Source organism: Mustela erminea, chromosome 16 (assembly GCF_009829155.1).
Source record: "Mustela erminea isolate mMusErm1 chromosome 16, mMusErm1.Pri, whole genome shotgun sequence".
Classification (NCBI taxonomy): Eukaryota; Metazoa; Chordata; class Mammalia; order Carnivora; family Mustelidae; genus Mustela; species Mustela erminea.
Genome location: NC_045629.1, coordinates 81,043,914 through 81,062,166, shown reverse-complemented (window position 1 = coordinate 81,062,166; position 18,253 = coordinate 81,043,914). Strand labels below are relative to the sequence as shown.

Below are 18,253 nucleotides of genomic sequence, written 5' to 3'. Positions count from 1 at the left end.
AAACAGTTACTGGGGTGGCAGTACATACCCCCACACTCCACATCAGACCCAGGCATCAGAATATCACACCCATGCATATTTTACAAAACTTTATTTTTTTCCTCAAACTATTTTTAAGGTTATGAATATAACAAGATGCTCTGGGTTAGATTAGATTCTAAAAATTTGAAGATAGGAAACTGTCCTTTAAAAGGTGTAAGTCATTTCTAGACCCAAAGAGTGGACCAAATTGAACATTTTTAGGGAAGACTAAAGTTTGCTCTAGGAAATCTACTACATGGTAGTGCACATGTAGAGAATTTCTTATCCTCATGTCTTGGGGAAAAAATTTAATTCATCAAAGCAACCCAAATGAGTCCTGCGAGACAGAATGAGAAAGGACGTGTTCAGCTTAGTTATGGGAATTAATTGGATGTAGTAATTGGATGTAGACGAAGAATTTCTACAGACGTTGTTGCTTCCGTTGGAGAAATGCCACTTTTCCCTGCATGGGGTTGGACTGCCATAGTCCTTATTTCATGTTCTTATAGAGTCGGATAGCTTCTCACAAAAGCAATTGTAAGGTGAGATCTTGAGAACCCAGATAAAAATCAGGACAATTAAGATTCACATCACACTGGAGAAAGAAGTAGGAAAGCAACACAGCAAAGCTGCATGGTGCTAATTCCAGCTGAGCACCAGAGCAGCAGGTCAGTTGGTGTCTAAAGCCATAAATCAAGGCATTTTTAATTTTTAATTATGCACCAGACCTAACCTTAAACCTAACCCAACAAATGAGAGACACAATAGACTCCAAGTCTCTTAACATAGAACTTACTATTCATAACTACATGGCCCCAAACAATTTTCCCATCTTTATTTCCCATCTCAGCTGTAATAGGTTTGAAATTGCCCCAGTTAACACCATGACCCTTCAACAGGAGTGTATTTCTCATTGGATCTGCTGGGAATGACCATCTCTTCTATTCCAGTTTCTCCTGGTCATTCAAAGTTTATGTTAAGTGGACATCTCGTGAAGTTTCTTCAGACTCATCTGCTCTGTAGAATGCATACTTCCTCCTGTTTCCACATTTCACATACTTTTGTCAAAGCTTATCACATTTTGGAAAACAGCACAGCATGGAATGAGGTAAGTGAGCAAAACAGTTATTAGAACCCACTCTAGAGCAAGGTGCTCACATTAAAATTTAGATTTCACTACTGGCTAGCAAAGAGGTTTTGAGCAATTTATTTAATCTCTTTAAACCTCTATTAACTCCTCCTAAACATACGAATAATCATGATACCTGCTCAAAGGGTTGTGAAGACTAAATACAGCAAAGCATGTAAATATCTGAGCAGTATCTGGCACAGGATATATGCTCAATGCCCATCCACTATCATCACCAACATCACCATCATCATTATCAAGGGATCAACATCCCCATCAGCAGCAGCGGCACCATCACCACCATGAATAATATTATTATCATGTTCCTCAACATCCCTGTCATTACCAGTACCACCCTCAACACCACCAACACCATCATCATCCCCATCAACACCACCACCATCATTATCATATCATCCCCACCCTCACCAACACCATTATCACCACCATCACCACTATTATCATCATCATCTCCATCATCAACACCGTCACCATCATCTCCATCATCAACACCGTCATCACCATGTCACCACCATCAATACATCATCATCATCAACACCATCATCATCCCCATCTCCACCACCATCATCATTATGATCAATAATATCATCCTCGTCCTCACCAACACCATCATCACCACCATTAACACCATCATCATTCCCATGATGGTCATCATCCCCATAGCATCATCATCATCATCATCATCAAGATCAACATCACTATCGTTATCATCTGTGCTCCCAGACCTAGTTTAGTTCTTAGATTTAGGAGCTCCTTGAAAGCAGGCTTATGTTTCATTCATCTGTATGTCTAGCAATAACAGAAAATGTCCAGCCTGATAGCCAAAAAGTAATCTCATTTTGGGGAATGCAGAGCTACTCTAATTTTATTCCATTTTAGAGGTGAACAAATTGAGGCCAGAGATAAACTGGCTTCCCTGAGGGCCACAACTTACTTATAGCAGAGCTGGGCCCAGTAGGCAGGTCCCTCTCATTATGTCATGATTCCTCTTAGGCACTGGCTTAAGAAAACAACAGCAAATCAGAAAGCCTAGAAGCCCAAATCTTCCAGGAAGAAAAAGTTTTAATAACGGGGTTTCAACATTTCAGTGATAATTGGCTACAGTAGAATCAAGGTTTTATTTTCCAGCAGAGAAATAAAATATACAAACAGATCACATAGCATAGCATAACAGAACTGTGTCCTCCAACCTCTACAGCACCCAGCTAGGAAGTCAAACCTCCTCCACGGAAATCCTTCCAGAATACTCAACACTTGGGCAACAACTGCCAGCTTCTCCTTTTTTTTTTTTTTTTTTTTCCCTTACTTCTAACTCAAGACCATCCAAACATTCATTTAACCCAAGCACATAAAAGGCCCATTTCTAGTTAACCTTCCAGCTTCCCTATGCCACCCAAAGCCAATCAGGACCCATAAAGTGTTCCCACTCCTTTGCCTGTCTATGAGTCCTCCAAATAGAAGAGATAGTGGCTAAAACTTTTGTTATAGAAAGTTCTGGATAGATAGCCTCTGTTTGTTCTCATTTGGGTGGTCATTGTTATTTTCTTGTACATTTGAGCTGAGTAACGCTTTAATAGGGCCAGACTAACTAGAAGATTAATGTGAGAGGTAACGTAGCAGAAACGGCAGGAGTTTACCTAATGATCTCCTGCACACCCAGACCTTCACTACCCGGGCTCAGCCCTTCCAGCCAAAGCCACCACAAAGGTTACTATTGACCTCTGTGCCTCTCATCCTTGGGGAGTAGTGACGGGGGTCGGGAGGGAGGTGCCTAACTATGTGGTGAAGGAAAACCTACATAAATTCGTAGGTTGAATGGGTCTTGTTCTGTACTGTAGCAAGTAGCTGCACGCAACTACAGACATTTGGGATGGTGCTTATGGGAAAGGAGCTGCGCTATGGTATACACACCAGATTTTAAAGACCTAATTTTTTTTAAAGATTTTATTTATTTATTTGACAGAGATCACAAGTAGGCAGAGAGGCGGGCAGAGAGAGAGGAAGGGAAGCAGGCTCCCTGCCAAGCAGAGAGCCCAATGTGGGGCTCGATCCCAGGACCCTGAGATCATGACCTGAGCCAAAGGCAGAGGCTTAACCCACTGAGCCACCCAGGCACCCCCAAAGACCTAATTTTAAAAATGTAAAATACTCATTAATAATTTTATATTAATTACATGTTTAAAATTGTTTGTAAAATATATCATTAACATTAATTTCAGCTTTTCTTTTTTACGCTTTTTAGGTGGTTACAAGAAAATGAAAAATTCCTGTGGCTCACAGTGATGTGTTTCTATCAGACAAGATGGTCTAGACCATGGTGAGTATGAATTGTGAACTTCTCATGGCCATCCAGACTCACCATTCGCTGGGTGAAGGAACCCAGGAGCAAGTCCACCTGTCCAACTTCTAATCGCTCCATGTTGTTCAGACTCGAAACAGGTTTCAGGCCTCCGATCTTGGCCTATACTGGTGGATTCGTTCCAGGACCAGCATCTCCTGGGAACATTTCAGGATGGCAAAGCCCGGGAGCCTGTCTCAGAGCTACTGAGTCTGCACCCCTGTGAGTGGGCCTCCCCGGTGATGGTGATTCCTGCCCAAGGGCTCTGTCTGAAGCACCTGGGGTAGGTATTGATTTTCCCTGCCGTTGGGCCTTCCAGGTGATGGTGATTCCTGCCCAAGGGCTCTGTCTGAAGCACCTGGGCTTAGGTATTGATTTTCCCTGCCGTTGGGCCTTCCAGGTGATGGTGATTCCTGCCCAAGGGCTCTGTCTGAAGCACCTGGGCTTAGGTATTGATTTTCCCTGGCCATTGGTAACCACCCTTTGTCCCCTTTACTTCAACTAACAGAAACCCAGAGGTCTCTTGGGTGATAAGGGCCTCAGCTTGGGGGAGGCACCTCTCCCACTGCAGGGGATGGTCAGCGTGAGTTTAGGCCAGTTTCGGAAATCCTATTCTCCTTTATCTGATGCTGACTTTTCTCACCTGCTTTGAAGCTAAAACTAGTGGTGGCCTCTTGGCAGGGTTCAAGGCAGCCCATGATGTCTCTTCTGTGATAGCTTTTTCTCTTTAATGAATGCAAAGCCCCCTCTCTTTGTATGACCTTTTCTTTCCTTCTTGAGAAGCTTTTGCATGAGGGCAGGTGCTCCAAGCGGCAATGGCCACCTTACAAAGTCAAGCAAAAGGCCAAGTGTATGACAGAGACTGAGCCGGAACCCTGGGACAGTCCAGCTTCTGCAGCAAGCCTGGCAATCCCTGTCATCTGCACACTTCTGCTGGGTAAGGTAATGGCACGTCCTCTTCCTCAGGCCCTTGTTCCTGGGATGTCCTGTTACTAGCCGCTGAGCACATCCAAAGTTGTAGAAACCTCAGGCCTTTTCCATCTATTGAAATTCTGAACACCTGCCAGGGTCCACACCAGTTTCACACTTTAGCTTTCTGTGAGACCACACTATGGCTCCGTCACTGACAATGTCGAATTTTACCGAAGCCTGTGACCAGAGGCCAGTTAAAGAACAGACACCCTTCGTCCTACTGTACCCCCTCCCACACCATTTGTGTTGCAGGAAGCAGCTCCCTGCAAGAAACCACTTCCCCATATGACTTAGATAAGACTCATGTTGCCCTGTTTACCTGTGGCAAAACCAGACACAGACCCTCCAAGTTCCCATTACTTGCCCCATAAGTGATGCGTGACATACATATTCCTGCCAATGATAAGAAACTGGAACTTTCTCTCCTTCCCCAGACCCTGAATTTGACGTACCCTGAGTGTAAGCCTACCTTAAGGACCTTCTTGAGAAAGGCTGGCCTCAGAGCAAAACTTCCCCACACTGGTGCTTTCCAGACTCCTTTGCTTTTCCCTAAAAAAGAAAAGTTCTTATTTTTGTCTAATCCTTAAGAGGCTCACAAATTTCATGGCTCTCCACATTGCAACACTTTCCTCCCGCAGCCGTGTGATGAACTTGGAAGGGACCCCCACCCATCAAACCTCGAGATGTGGCAGCCAGGGGCTTAGGACTCCTTCCTAGAATGCCTTGAGCCAGAGCCCCCCAACCAAGCCACACCCAGGCTCCCAGCCCTCAGAGCTGGAAGGGTTTGCTTCTTTTTCCCTTTTCCTCAGAGACAAAGCAGCCTGGAATTCTCTTATTCTCTGCTGTTTGGAATCCACTGTGCACCTATTCTTTTAGTAAATGCCCTTACTTAAAAATAAATATCTAAATGTATTTTCATTAAGTTCAGCTATCATTATTTCCACATGTTAATTTCTATCCTCCTAAAAACGTGCGCACACTTTAACTTCTCACGGAATACCCTTCCCCCCCCTCTGAATTCATTGTTTTTCATTTACTTTTATTTTTCAACCTAAATTACAGTGTACAGGGTCCTAAATACTTTCAGGTAAAATATTTTCATACTCTTCCATAGAAATAGCTTAACTGGAATGGGCAGTTTTTCCAGATATTCCTGATTTCTCCGGCGCTCCCCTCTTAGTTTTGGTCATCTTCCTTTCTTTACTGTTTGTTTGCCTCTTAATGAGAAGTTTGCTTTACTGAGGAGGAGATCCTTTTGATCTAGTCTGTGTTACTTTATCATTCCTATGGTCTTCGCTCCCAAAAAGTCAACAAACATAGTTATCCTCTTGTGAGCAGGAATCTGTTCATATTCGTTGTTTTTTGCTTGTCAAGACATAATTAAGCCCTTGATACAGCTCACCATTTTCAGCGGGCTGTCTTAATCATAGCCATAATTTTTAGATTATAGATAGGGTCCCTCTCATTTGATACCAGCACTAACCGCGAGAGGAAAATAAAACCGTTTTCTTATTCCCAGCTTCTGAGGAGGGAACGGAGGTTCAAAGCAATGACGTAACAGACATAAGATCCCAGGGCCGGCAAGAGGTAGGGACGCAGGCACCTCTGCAAACCCCTCTCTTCTGTCCATTGAGCACTCAGGAATTTTCATGCCGGTTCACCAGGGAAACTAAGTCATACACATTTTCATTCCATCACTGGCTTTTAATTTTTTTTTTTTCTGGCTCTTTTTTCTTTTCTTTTCTTTTCTTTCTTTTTTTTTTTTTTAATTTAATTTTACTTTTTCAGTGTTCCAGGATTCATTGTTTACGCACCACACCCAGGGCTCCACAGGGTGGGGGTTTCTCTCACTTCCTCTCTGCTTCTGCTTCTCACATCTCCACCCTTGCCCCCTCCCCACCCCGTCGAACTCCAGGTTCCAGTCCCCTTGGGGGCATCCAGCCTGTCTCGGCGGATCCCCAGGCCCTGGCCGGCTCCTACCCCTGCAGCCGGGCATTCCTTCTCCCTCTTCCTTGCTTAAGGAAGATGCAAGCTCAGATAATGTGCTGGTGGCACTTTTGTTCAGCTTCATTCCCTGAGCACCAGGGGAGTGTGTACAGGAGTTGAACTTCCCTTTCAAAGATGCTTTTGCTGCCCCTGGTGGCATTTCCTCGGACCCTCAGATTTCAACCACACCTGTAGAGACTTGTGAATAGCCACAGGCCCATCTCACTGGCTTTGAGCCTTCTCCTTGTTTGCCTTAGGCCCTTCTTGGAAGCCCTGGGAACTCACTCAGCGTCTCTTCAAAAGTTCTGGCAGAAAGTGTCTGTGGCTTGTCTTTTCATCATTGATTTTTTAAAGTGTCCTTTTGTATTGTGGATTTAAGACATTTATCAGGTGTGTGTTGCAAGAATTTTTTCCCAGTCTGTAGCTTCTCTATGAATTTACTTCAAGATGTCATTGTTTAAAAATAGAGCTTCCCTGTGACCCTGCAATTGCACTCCTGGGTATTTACCCCAAAGATACAGATGTCGTGAAAAGAAGGGCCATCTGTACCCCAATGTTTATAGCAGCAATGGCCATGGTCGCCCAACTCTGGAAAGAACCAAGATGCCCTTCAACGGACAAATGGATAAGGAAGATGTGGTCCATATACACTATGGAGTATGATGCCTCCATCAGAAAGGACGAATACCCAACTTTTGTAGCCACATGGACGGGACTGGAAGAGATTATGCTGAGTGAAATAAGCCAAGCAGAGAGAGTCAATTATCATATGGTTTCACTTATTTGTGCAGCATAACAAATAGCATGGAGGACAAGGGGAGTTAGAGAGGAGAAGGGAGTTGGGGGAAATTGGAAGGGGAGGTGAACCATGAGAGACTACGGACTCTGAAAAACAATCTGAGGGGTTTGAGGGGGTGGGGCGTGGGAGGTTGGGGGAACCAGGTGGTGGGTATTGGGGAGGGCACGGATTGCATGGAGCACTGGGTGTGGTGCAAAAAACAATGAATACTGTTATGTTGAAAAGAAAAAAAAAGATGTCATTGATGGTCATACTGAAACAATGGGTTGGGGTCTGATTTTTCTCTTTATTTTCTTTCAGGATTAGTACTTTTGTGTCCTAAGAATTCTTTGCCTACATAGATAGATAGATAGATATAAAACTTTTATCCTTTTATCCTTTTATGACTTTTACGGGACTAGCTTTTAAAACTTAGTCTATGATTCCTTTCAAATTTATACTAACTAAGCTAGTGTGCCTCCAAGATTAAAGGAAAGATGGATAGTTTTTGAATATGGATACACAATTGTTGTCCAAGTTGACCTCACTAAATCCCTTTCTCAGGTCTACTTTTCTTTATTAGATTTCTTAAGATTTTTTATAATCATGTCATTGAGAATGCAGAAAATTTGAGTTCCTTCTTTGTAGTGTATATGTCTTCTCCCCACCCCGTGCCTGCTGCCCCAAGACCAGCTCAAGGTGGAACCTAAGTGAGGAGAGTGGGCCTCTTTGCCTGGTACCCCGAGCTAGAAGGGAATCGTTCGATATTTTGCAATTAAGTGTGATAATAGCTGTAGATCTTCATAGATGCCCATTATCAGACTGTGTTACCTTCCTTTTCTGTTTAATGAGGATTGTGGTCATGAATAATTATAAATTATATCAAATAATTTTTAGTCTTCATTAAGATGGTCATATGGTTTTCCTTCTTTTTCTATTGAGGTATAATTGATTGACACTCTTATTTTGGGGAATTACGTTGGATGATTCTCAAATGCTGAACCTACCTTACCTTCCAGAGATAAACCTCACGTAGTCACATCGAGAGAAGACTGCTGTATGATTTACAGCTTGGCCACCAGCTTTTCCAGTCCCTTTGTTCAACCAGCTTGGTTTGGGGGGGGGGGATGCATCTCCGTCCTGCTTCTTCCTCCAAGCTTTAACCACCTGCTACCCATGCTCAGTGAAGCCCCTCATGTACCTCAGGGCAATCTCTCTCACTCTTCTGCCCTGCCTCTATTCATGCACAAGCATTTGCCCTTGGGGAAGGCTCTGTCCAGCTTGGAAGATCTCTCTTACCTCTCTCACCTGCCTTCAGCATTCCACCATATGTACATGGTGAGGGTCCTGCGGCAACACGGTGGCAGGTGGCTATAGCTAGATTTGTGATGGGGCACCATCTTATCAGCTCACATGTGGCCATTAAATGTCTACCAAAATGTGTGCTGATGCCTCCTTGTCCCCTTCTGTGTCACATTCACTCTTCCTTTTGCCATGCCCCCAAGGATGAAACCAGGAAAAGGTCATCCCTTTGTAGCATTTTATTTCTTCCACCTATATAGATGTGTGACTTTCTACAAAATTATGATCATTCATTTGATTCAGCTTGTTCTTGTTTTTTGGGGTGGTGGGGACAGTCTCTTGAGGCTTTCTACACCTTAACTGAAAGGAATGATCACATCCTTATCTTCCTTTTTTTACTTCCCTTAAATTCAGAAATAGGGGGTCCCTGTATTTAACCAATGCCTCAGAAAATTCATCTTGGTTATACTTGCAGATACTTAGAAAATGAATAGTCTGGATTTGTTATGCAAAACTTATTTTATTGAGTCATCAAGAGGGACATGGATTAGTATAAATGAATAGATCCTTAGAAGCCAGGAAGACATAACCCCCTCATGTTCAAAGTATAGAAAACTGGCCCAAAAGGGACAGAGGACCAGCCCAAGGTTAGTTATAGAGTCAGGATTCTGACTTACCATACATTTATCTTCCCGCTTTTGAAGTGTCTGTCTCTTGGAGCTTCTGTTCCCTCCCCACTAAAATAAGGGGGTTGGATTAGATTAAAGGCTGGTCCCTCTCAGCACCATGATTCTATTTTTTTCCTCTCATCCTGCCCGCTGGAGCTTTCAAGAATGTCAAGGACATGATCCGTGTGACATCATTGGAGGACCTTTTCTATTTATGCATCAAGGTTTGTCAGACCCTGTCTGGATCACAATTCCGGAAGGAAGAATAGCTTAGTGTTAAAAAAGAAATAATAACCACAACGAAACAATTTTAAAATTTATTCTCACAAAGTCCAAACGCACTCCTGTAAAATATTTATTAGGCATTGTCCAGTATAATCAAAACACCACAGTTCCCTTGTTCTTCCGTTCCCAGAGATGACCACCATGAAGGGTTTAATAGCCAGCTCTCACGGTCTGAGGGGCTCACACTGGACCAACACTTTAACCCCTCACACAGGTACTTGTTGATTCCCTACTGAGTGCTAGAATACGCTGCCAGAATCCACAGTATGGCAATAACAAGGCAGACACGGTCTCTCCACTCTCACGGGCTTTACATGCCAGGAGTGGAAGCAGACAAGAAGTAAACAGGGGAATGAAAAGTGGCCCACAAGGAGAGGTGGCAGAGTGAGTGGGAAGAGGGCTGACCTGGAGAGGATGATCAAAGCATGTCTCTTTCACAAACAGAGATCCAAGGAATACAAAAGAATCAGACATAGTCATGCATGAGGTTGGAGTGAGCTGGGGACAGAATGCAAACCCCCAGAAGAGGATCCAGCTTGCTGCACTGGGCCTCTGGGAGCATGGCGGGGTCGTGCAGAGAGGGGAGAGTGGAATGAGATGCAGCGGAGAACCAGCTTCCACGCCATGCCGAGCCACGGCAAGGGAGCATAGGGTATAGGCTGAGGGCAATGTGCCGTTGCTGGGAGCTCTTAAGCAAAGACTTCAGAGTCTAATTCATAATTTAAAATCAGATAGAGACGCACATGTATAATTCATGCTTATACTAAAATAGATATATATTTGTTCCTATAGGCGCATTATTATTGAGGAGATAGTCCCTTGTTGTTCAAGAAAGATGGGATTTTTCTGTGCAAACTCTCTGACATGTCTTTCAGGTAAGGTGTTCCAAACATCTTCACTTGCCAGCTTCTAGAGATCGCACACAGTTCTTCTCAACAGCACTGCTCCCATTTAATTATCTCCTCTCTGAGGATCTTCCTGCTGAGGAGGCAGACCCGTCAGTCGGCAGCCAGGATGCCTGGGCTCCTGACTGGCTTCTTCCACTGGCTCTCTGTCTCATCATAGGTGAGACCCTTCCCCTCTCTGTGCCTCTGTATCCACATCTCAGAACCCTTTGGCTTTCATGGCCTGTGACTTTAAGTAGAAATCTGACATAAGCAAGACAACTGGGGAATGGGGGTAGGAATTCTGCTTTGACGCTCCTGAGCTCTGAAATGCTGCCAAGTCTTTTTCCCAGAAGACAAAATTGAAACAATTAATGTAATGAGAATACTGATCTCAGAGAGGGCATCTTCCACAAAATAAGGAGAATAACTAAATAATACTCTAGTTATAGATTCAAAGTAGCAAGGAGGTAATTTGGTCCAACTCCCATTTGAGAATTTGGTGATCCTCAACGTCGCCCCCTACTGGTCATCTGGCTCTGGCTTGATGATGTCCCACGAAGGAAGCCCAGGGTCTGAAACAGAGGCACCTTCTCCCCTGGCAGGCTCAACATCAGCCCCCCACCACGTTAAAGATTTGTTTGTCTAGGTCCTAACACACCCAAAACTTCTTATGGGAACTGATGAGGCTATAATCCTTGCACTGGGGTGTTCATGATCTTTACAGTATGTCCCCTGCCCCTGAGTCTCACCCAGCAGCCTGGCCAATATGGGGTCCTTCCTGGGACTGTCAGGCTCGGGCTGGTCATAGGCCAGTGGTGCTCGCTGGTGGAAGGGCACTGCACACACAATGATGGCAACGAGTTGAAACAGATTCCTTCTTTGAGGAATTCAGCATGGTCGCATTAGAGATCGTGAGTGTAGGGACAGCAGGTCCCCCGCCAGGATGGAGAGTTTGCCCTTCTAATTCCAGTCACCTTGCCGCTGAGATCTGGGGAGCGTTTGCAATACCCCCCTAAGCTCCAAGGGTGTTTAAGCTAGACAGATCAAGTCCATTCTCCTTGCTGTGTTGACTAGAGCAGTTCAATAGATGCCCGATATTCTCCTAGCCACAGGGAGTGCCTTGCAAACTCAGGATTTTGCAGGGAGTTCTGAGAAACAGGCTTCTCTATCTATGGTTTGAGAATAAAGGCTTGGAACTGGACCTTCTACTGTGTTTCCCTACCGTGAGAATAGGCAGTGTGAGAAGGAAGCATATGTGCAGAGGTGGGCCGAGCAGGGAAGCTTGCAGAGAGACACCGTGGGTCGAAAGAGCCATCTTACGTCCCACTCTGATCACCTAAGCTGGTTTGATTGGAGATCTCTGTCACCCATGGAAAAATGGGGTGTGTCCTCTCAAAGACACAGAGGTAGTGTTCATGTGCTCTGTCACAGTTTGACCTGGCATCACTGAGTTCTCTCTGAGTGTGGCTCGATGGTTGGGGCCAGTCCAGAGAGCCAGCTCAGGTCCTGATCATCCTGGGCCCCAGACTTCTACACACCGTCTGCCCTCTGAGGGGGTTTGTTCCACAACATCTTGGGGTTACCATATTTTACAGCGTACATCTGATAGTATCTCCTGCCTGACTCCTGCTGAAAGCCTTTAATTTGGGTTTTCAGTGGTTCTCAAGTACAGGACGATATTTCTCCTATGGGCTATGAAGACCTAGGAGAGGTTCACTCTCAGACCTTCTTGACCTATGTTACTTCCGTCTAGAAGCTAAATGCTCTGGGCCACCCCCCTTCCCCCCCACCCCCCGATCCTAATACCATCCTCATCTGTCACCAGCTCTTCATCTGTCCTGTTCTGCCTGTGGACATGTGCGGTGAGCCCATGTTTACAGAAAGCAGATATGCTTTCTGTTGCCTTCAGTTCCCCGCACGGAAGACTGGGCAGGAAATGAATGAATGAATGAATGAATGAATGAATGAATACATGTTTTCCTACCATTAGCTGAAGGGGTTAGTTCTTGCCAACCTGACTCTCTACAATTAACCCATCCCAGAAGCCAGCCAATGATATGAAACCCCTAGAGCCGTGAAATCAGATGAGAAAATGTTCTAGATGTCGCATGCTATCAGAAAGTACGGGAAGGGAACATCCCTTCACCGCATAGCTCTCCTGCTCGGTGATGCCTTGGGAACAGGCAGATTGTGGAATTAGTATTATCTGCTGTGCTGGGCTGGTGGAGAGACTATAGCTGACCCATTCTTCTAAAGTTTAAGAAATGATTTCAGGGACAGGGAGTGACTTTTATAAAATGCATTCTGGGCGTACCTCAGTGGCTCAGTCAGTTAACCATCCAACTCTTGGTTTCGGCTCAGACCATGATCTCAGAGTTCTGGAATCAAGCCCTGAGTTGAGCTCCAAGATCAGAAGGGAGTTTGCTTGGGACTCTCTCTTCCTCTGCCCCTCCCCTCCAAATAAATAAATAAATAAATCTTTAAAAAAAATACACTGCCGACCTCTTGAAGTACATATATGTATCATTTTATGTACTGCTTTATTTCGCAGTGTTAGCATCTGCTCTTCTTCCCAAAGAGGCTGTTACCACCTGCCTGGAGAGAGGAAGGTCTGACTGAGGTGCGGTTGGCAGTAATGGTCCCATCCATCACTGAACTTAAGTAATGAGTTATAACCCCAGCTTTACCACATGGGAACATAGATCTTCAAAGTCTAAAGACATGTTAGAAGTCCGCTTGTCTTCCTCCTCACCATTTGAGGGTACAGAGTTGGGAAATTGGATGACCGTCAGCTCAGTGTTGGATCGGCAGTCTCTCCAGATCACAGACCCCAGTGCCAAATTAGCTTGAGACCCTGACTCTGTCCCAGGCTACAGTGTGGCCTGAGATTTTGTGCTTAAACTCCAAACGTGCTTCCTGATCTATAAAATAGGGACCATTGAGCATTTTGGACGTGGCTGGGTGGCTCAGTCAGTTAAGTGTCTACCTTGGGCTCAGGTCATGATCTCAGGGTCCTGGGATCGAGCCTCACATCAGGCTCTCTGCTCAGCGGGGAGTCTGCTTCTCTCTCTGCCCCTCCCCCAACTCATGCGCACTCTCTCTCCGAAATAAATGAATAAAATCTTTTCAAAAAGATGAAGAAAAAGCGGTGAGAAGACTACTCAGTATGCAGTATGTTCAATGAATCTGCACTATTATTTTCCTCATGAGGTCAAGATCCACTCAGTGCCTTATTACCCAACTCAGGAATTCCAGGTCCCACTGCGTGCAGAAGGTGCGTGGCTGGAAGACCCACAGGAGGTGGAAACCATGGCAGAAGGAGCGGAGCATGTTGGAATCGCAGGGCAGGAAGGTAGGTCTTGCCAGCAGAAGAGAGGGTTCTGCAGTTTGCTGCCACTGGTTCTCTGTGGACGGAAGGGAGCCTCAGAACGAGCCAGGCCTGATTCTGTGTTGCCCAAGCAGAAAGTTCCAGAACCCAGCCCCTCCCTTAAGCTCAGTGGACACCCCACTGTCAGTGGAAGCAAAAATGGGCCATTGTAGAGCTTGCTCCCATGACCTGAATCAGATAAAGATGGCACATTTTGTGAGCCTGGAAAAGCAGTTCCTCGGCGCCCCTACATCGCAGTATATCAGAGTTGGAGATGGTCTGCAAGAGATTCTGGCACTTTCCTGAGGCCAGAGAGGGAGCGCACCTCCCCCACAGGAAGCTGGAGGATTGGCAGGAGTGCAATGCGCTCCTCTTGGCCCCGAGTTCAGTAATTTCCACTTTGCCTCTGCTCAGATCATGCAAATGGCGGTTCTGTCTGAGAACTGAATCTTAGGGGGAGGTTGCAGAAGGCCTGCAGCCAGAAAGCTCTGTGGCACTGGTGACGTGGCCCTGGAGGCAGCAGGTGTGCAGTGGAATGGCCTCTCCCCTTCCTCCCTCTCAGACTCTGGGGACCCCATCTCCCCTGCCTTCCACCCCTTCCTCTGTAAATCAACAGAGAAGGAAGGGACATTCCGAAGGACCCTGCAGAATCTGAGGTCCCTGTGGTCCACCTTTTCTCATCAGAGACCAAGTCCACCCACTGTCTCCAAAACATCACACCCTGGATGTAGTAAACACGAGAGAGACCCCTGGGGAGAAGCTGATAGAGGAGAGGGGCTGTAAAAGAACTGCACTGAGGGGAAGAAGCCGGTCAGAAAGAACACATGGTGTGTGATTTCATTTACAAGAAAGGTCCAGAGGGGGGTCCACAGAGGGAGAAGGGGACCGCGGGCTGTACGAGTTGTGTACCGCATGCACGTTTTCACGAAGCAACAGGAAGCCCCAACGGACCTTCATGTGTGCCATCTAACTGAAGCCAAGGAAGGACCGAGCACGAAATGATAATTATCTCTGATTCTTCACCGCAGAACTGAGATCCAGAGGGGAGAAATGATTCGAAAGAGGACTTGGAGAGCCTCCTGGGTGGCAAGGAGGGAGAGGGGCCCCACCTGCCCCTCTGAGCCTGGTCTCTGCACCTACCCAGGCACAGGGGCACTTACTGAGAAGAGCAGGAAGTCATGACCAAATGCAGAAGGTGGTCCAGCCGTATCTCGCAGGACCTTTGAGCCATCTTTCAAATGTTGCTCACTCAGCGCTCCCGGAACTCCGCCCTGGGTGCCGGAGAGCCATGCTTTGCTCTCCCCGCCCCCTCGCACCCAGGCCTCTGGATTTCCTGGGCAGCTCCCACCTCCATCTGCTTCCAGCCCCACTGACTCAAGACCCCTGCCATGCAGCATCTTGTTCTTTCTCGTGGTTTCCTCTTCCAAGTGGTGGGCTGTGTCTCCAGATTACTTCCCCTTGTGGTTTCCATCCACCCCTGTCCCTGCACAACCTGAGGTTCCACAGCCCATGTCCCAGCCCCACCAAACTCAAATCCATCAGTATCTTCTCTGCTAGACCTTCTCTCAGCTCCCATGTTTATTGGAGGGTGAAGGAACCTCAGGGGTGTAGAACCTCAGGAGGGTGTCGAAACCTGAGTTGGTAGTGTCCCTCGGTTGAGGACAGCACAGCATCCTCACCGTGAATCTCGTCCAGCGCATTCTCCCCCTCTCTCTGCTCTGGTTCCGTCTCTCCCTCTCTGCCTCTCTCCATCTCTCTGTGTGTCTCTCCCTCTCCAACTCCCTCTCTGCCGCTCTGTCTCTCTCTGTGTCTCTCCATCTCTGTCTCCCTTTCTCTCTCTCCATCTCCCTCTCTGCTGCTGTCCATCTCTCTGTGTGTTTCTCCATCTCTCTCTCTCTGCCTCCCTCCATCTCCGTCTGTCTTCCTCACTGTCTTTCCCTCTCTCTGTCTCTCTTTCTATTCCTTATTCCGTTTTCATCCCTTTCTCTCTTTTCCTCAGTGGCGTCCGTTGCTTCCCAGGTGGGTAACTGCTGGAAGGTGAGATTACTCCTTGTGTATGTGGGTACCCTTGTGAAGTGTGTAATGCTGTTTTCTGTGCTGTATTTTAAGTGTATGCTAGTGGTACGGTGCTGGTATTTCATTCTGAGATGAAGCCACGTGGCTGAATGTTCTTTTGGTTTGTTCCTTCCGCCTGCTTCCTGTCCCATAGTGCGCTCACACGTTTTACTTGTGACCCCACTGGCGGGCACCTGGGCTCTCTTTCTAACACCCATTGCACGAACGGCAGAAATGGGCCACCCTGTGTTTGCTCCCTGTGCAACAGCTTCTCTGTGGGTCATCGGCTGTGCACCTGTTGTCTTTCCTATGCCGCCTGTATCCCTGTCGGAGGAAGCAGCGAGCTTGCTGGGCCACCAGCATCTCCGTGTCCCTGTTGCCCGTGTCCCCTCTGACATTCTGAATTGAATTTCCTTGTCATGTGGGTCGGGATAAACATTGTGCCTTTGTTTAAATTAACATTTTTTAAAAGATTTTATTTCTTTATTTGACAGAGAGAGAGAGACAGAGATCACAAGCAGGCAGAGCAGCAGGCAGAGAGAGAAGAGGAAGCAGGCTCCCCGCTGAGCAGAGAGCCTGATGCGGGGCTCGATCCCAGGACCCCGAGATCATGACCTGAGCTGGAGGCAGAGGCTTTAGCCCACTGAGCAACCCAGGGCCCCTAAATTAACATTTTAATAATTAAATTTGGACATTTTTAATCAACACATTAGTAAATTAGGCTTCCGCATCCGTCAAGAGCTTCCTTATAGCCTCGGCTCATATTTCTACTCCGCTGAGACCTTTTATTTTTTATAGGCAGGCATCTCCTTTTTTATTACGGATATAAATCATGTATCTGTTTCAGAAGCAAAAGAATCTTTTCCTGGCCTCTCATTAATTTAATTTCTATTTCTTTGAACGGGCACCGTTATTTCCTGTGCGGTGAGAATGCTTCCTGCTCCCCCGCCATCGGGGCTTTCTGCCTGTCTGTCCTGTCACTCTTCATACCAACTGACAGCCCCAGCCTACGGCAGCTCAGAGCCCCAGTCAGTCCTTGCCCCTAACTGCTCTCCCGGCCTCTCCCGACTGCCAATCACCATCCCCGCCGGTGCTTGAACTCGGCTCCTGCCGGCCCCCTCGCTGCCCTGGCTGCCTCTCTCCGGCCCTCGCCTGGACTGTCCCCAGCCTCCTGACTGGTCTCCCTGCCTCCAGCCCAGCCTCCTCCCTCTCCCTGCTCCAGATTGCTCCATGAAAGACTATTCTGGGCACAGAGCCCAGCTCTGTCCCCCACCTGCCTGAAGCCCTGCAGCGCATCCCATCAGCCCCGCAGTCTCCCTTAACAGGGTTGCAGATCAGAATAATCAGGTGAAGCGTTTTTCCCTTTTTAATCAGAATTCCTAGATCCCGACCCAGGGTTAGGAGCTGAGACTACCAGGGCCCAGGCTTGCAGAGCGGTTTTTTTCGGGGCTGGTTCACATGCAGTACTGTCTTCCCAAGATCCTCCACCCTTGGTGCTGTTTCAGACCCCAGTCCCCAAGGCAGCACGGTCCACAGGAGGCAGCACCAGATCGCCATGCGAGCGTCTTCCCCCACAGCTGGCCACGAGGGCCATAGAATAATACTGGGGCACTCGTTCTTTCATGCACTGAACTATTGGTTCTTTCTCTGCCTTTGCAAGGTTCATGCTACCTCCTGGGGGATTCTTTCCTTTGCCTTTCACTAAGCTTGATCCTTCAAGTGCATAAACAATGAGTCTTGGAACTCTGAAAAAATAAAATTAAATTAAAAAAAAAAAGTGTACATCAGCCTCCCTCTTCATCAGGAAGCTCTTGTGCTGCTAGCTGCCCTCTGAGATGTCGCCCTTCCTTGGTGTTCCTATGGCATGCATCTGCCTCGACCCTCACATCTTCCAGCAGTTAGTCTATGTGTTTTCCTGTGTCTCTAGACCCTGAGCTCCTTGAGACTGAGCAGTGCTCACAATCATTGTACCTGGGACAGTGGGGGCAGAATTTCTGCAATGAAAAGGCGGAGGGTGTTGGAGGACACGGGGAGATGGAGAGGAGAAGGGAGGTGGGGGAAAGTGGAGGGGAGAAGAGCCATGAGAGACTGTGGACTCTGAGAAACAAAGGGAGGGTTTTGGAGGGGATGGGGGAGGAAGGTTGGGTGAGCTTGGTGGTGGGTATTGAGGAGGGCACGCACTACATGGAGCACTGGGTGTGGTGCATAAAGAATGAATCTTGGAACACTGAACAAACAAAATTAAATTAAAAAAAAAAAAAGAAGGAAGATGAAACCAGATGAGCAAAAATCTCAGGGCTGTCTATAGAACGGTGGGAACCGCAAGCAAGAACACAGCCATTAGCTAGAGGCACAATGGCATCTGTTACAATATGACTAAGTGTGAGTTTTGAGCCCAGGGCTTAATGCCCATAAGGTTACTGCAAGACTCGGTTCTCTATGAC

General features: G+C 46.8%; 1 long non-coding RNA gene across 1 annotated transcript; it reads left to right on the top strand.

Annotated features, from left to right (window-relative positions):
• The first annotated feature begins 9,857 nt into the window (after positions 1 to 9,857).
• Positions 9,858 to 15,519, top strand: LOC116575432. Its single transcript, XR_004279768.1, has 4 exons — positions 9,858 to 10,375; positions 12,939 to 13,007; positions 13,634 to 13,739; positions 14,783 to 15,519. It is a non-coding gene; the product is annotated as an uncharacterized LOC116575432 (long non-coding RNA).
• The last annotated feature ends 2,734 nt before the right edge of the window (positions 15,520 to 18,253 follow it).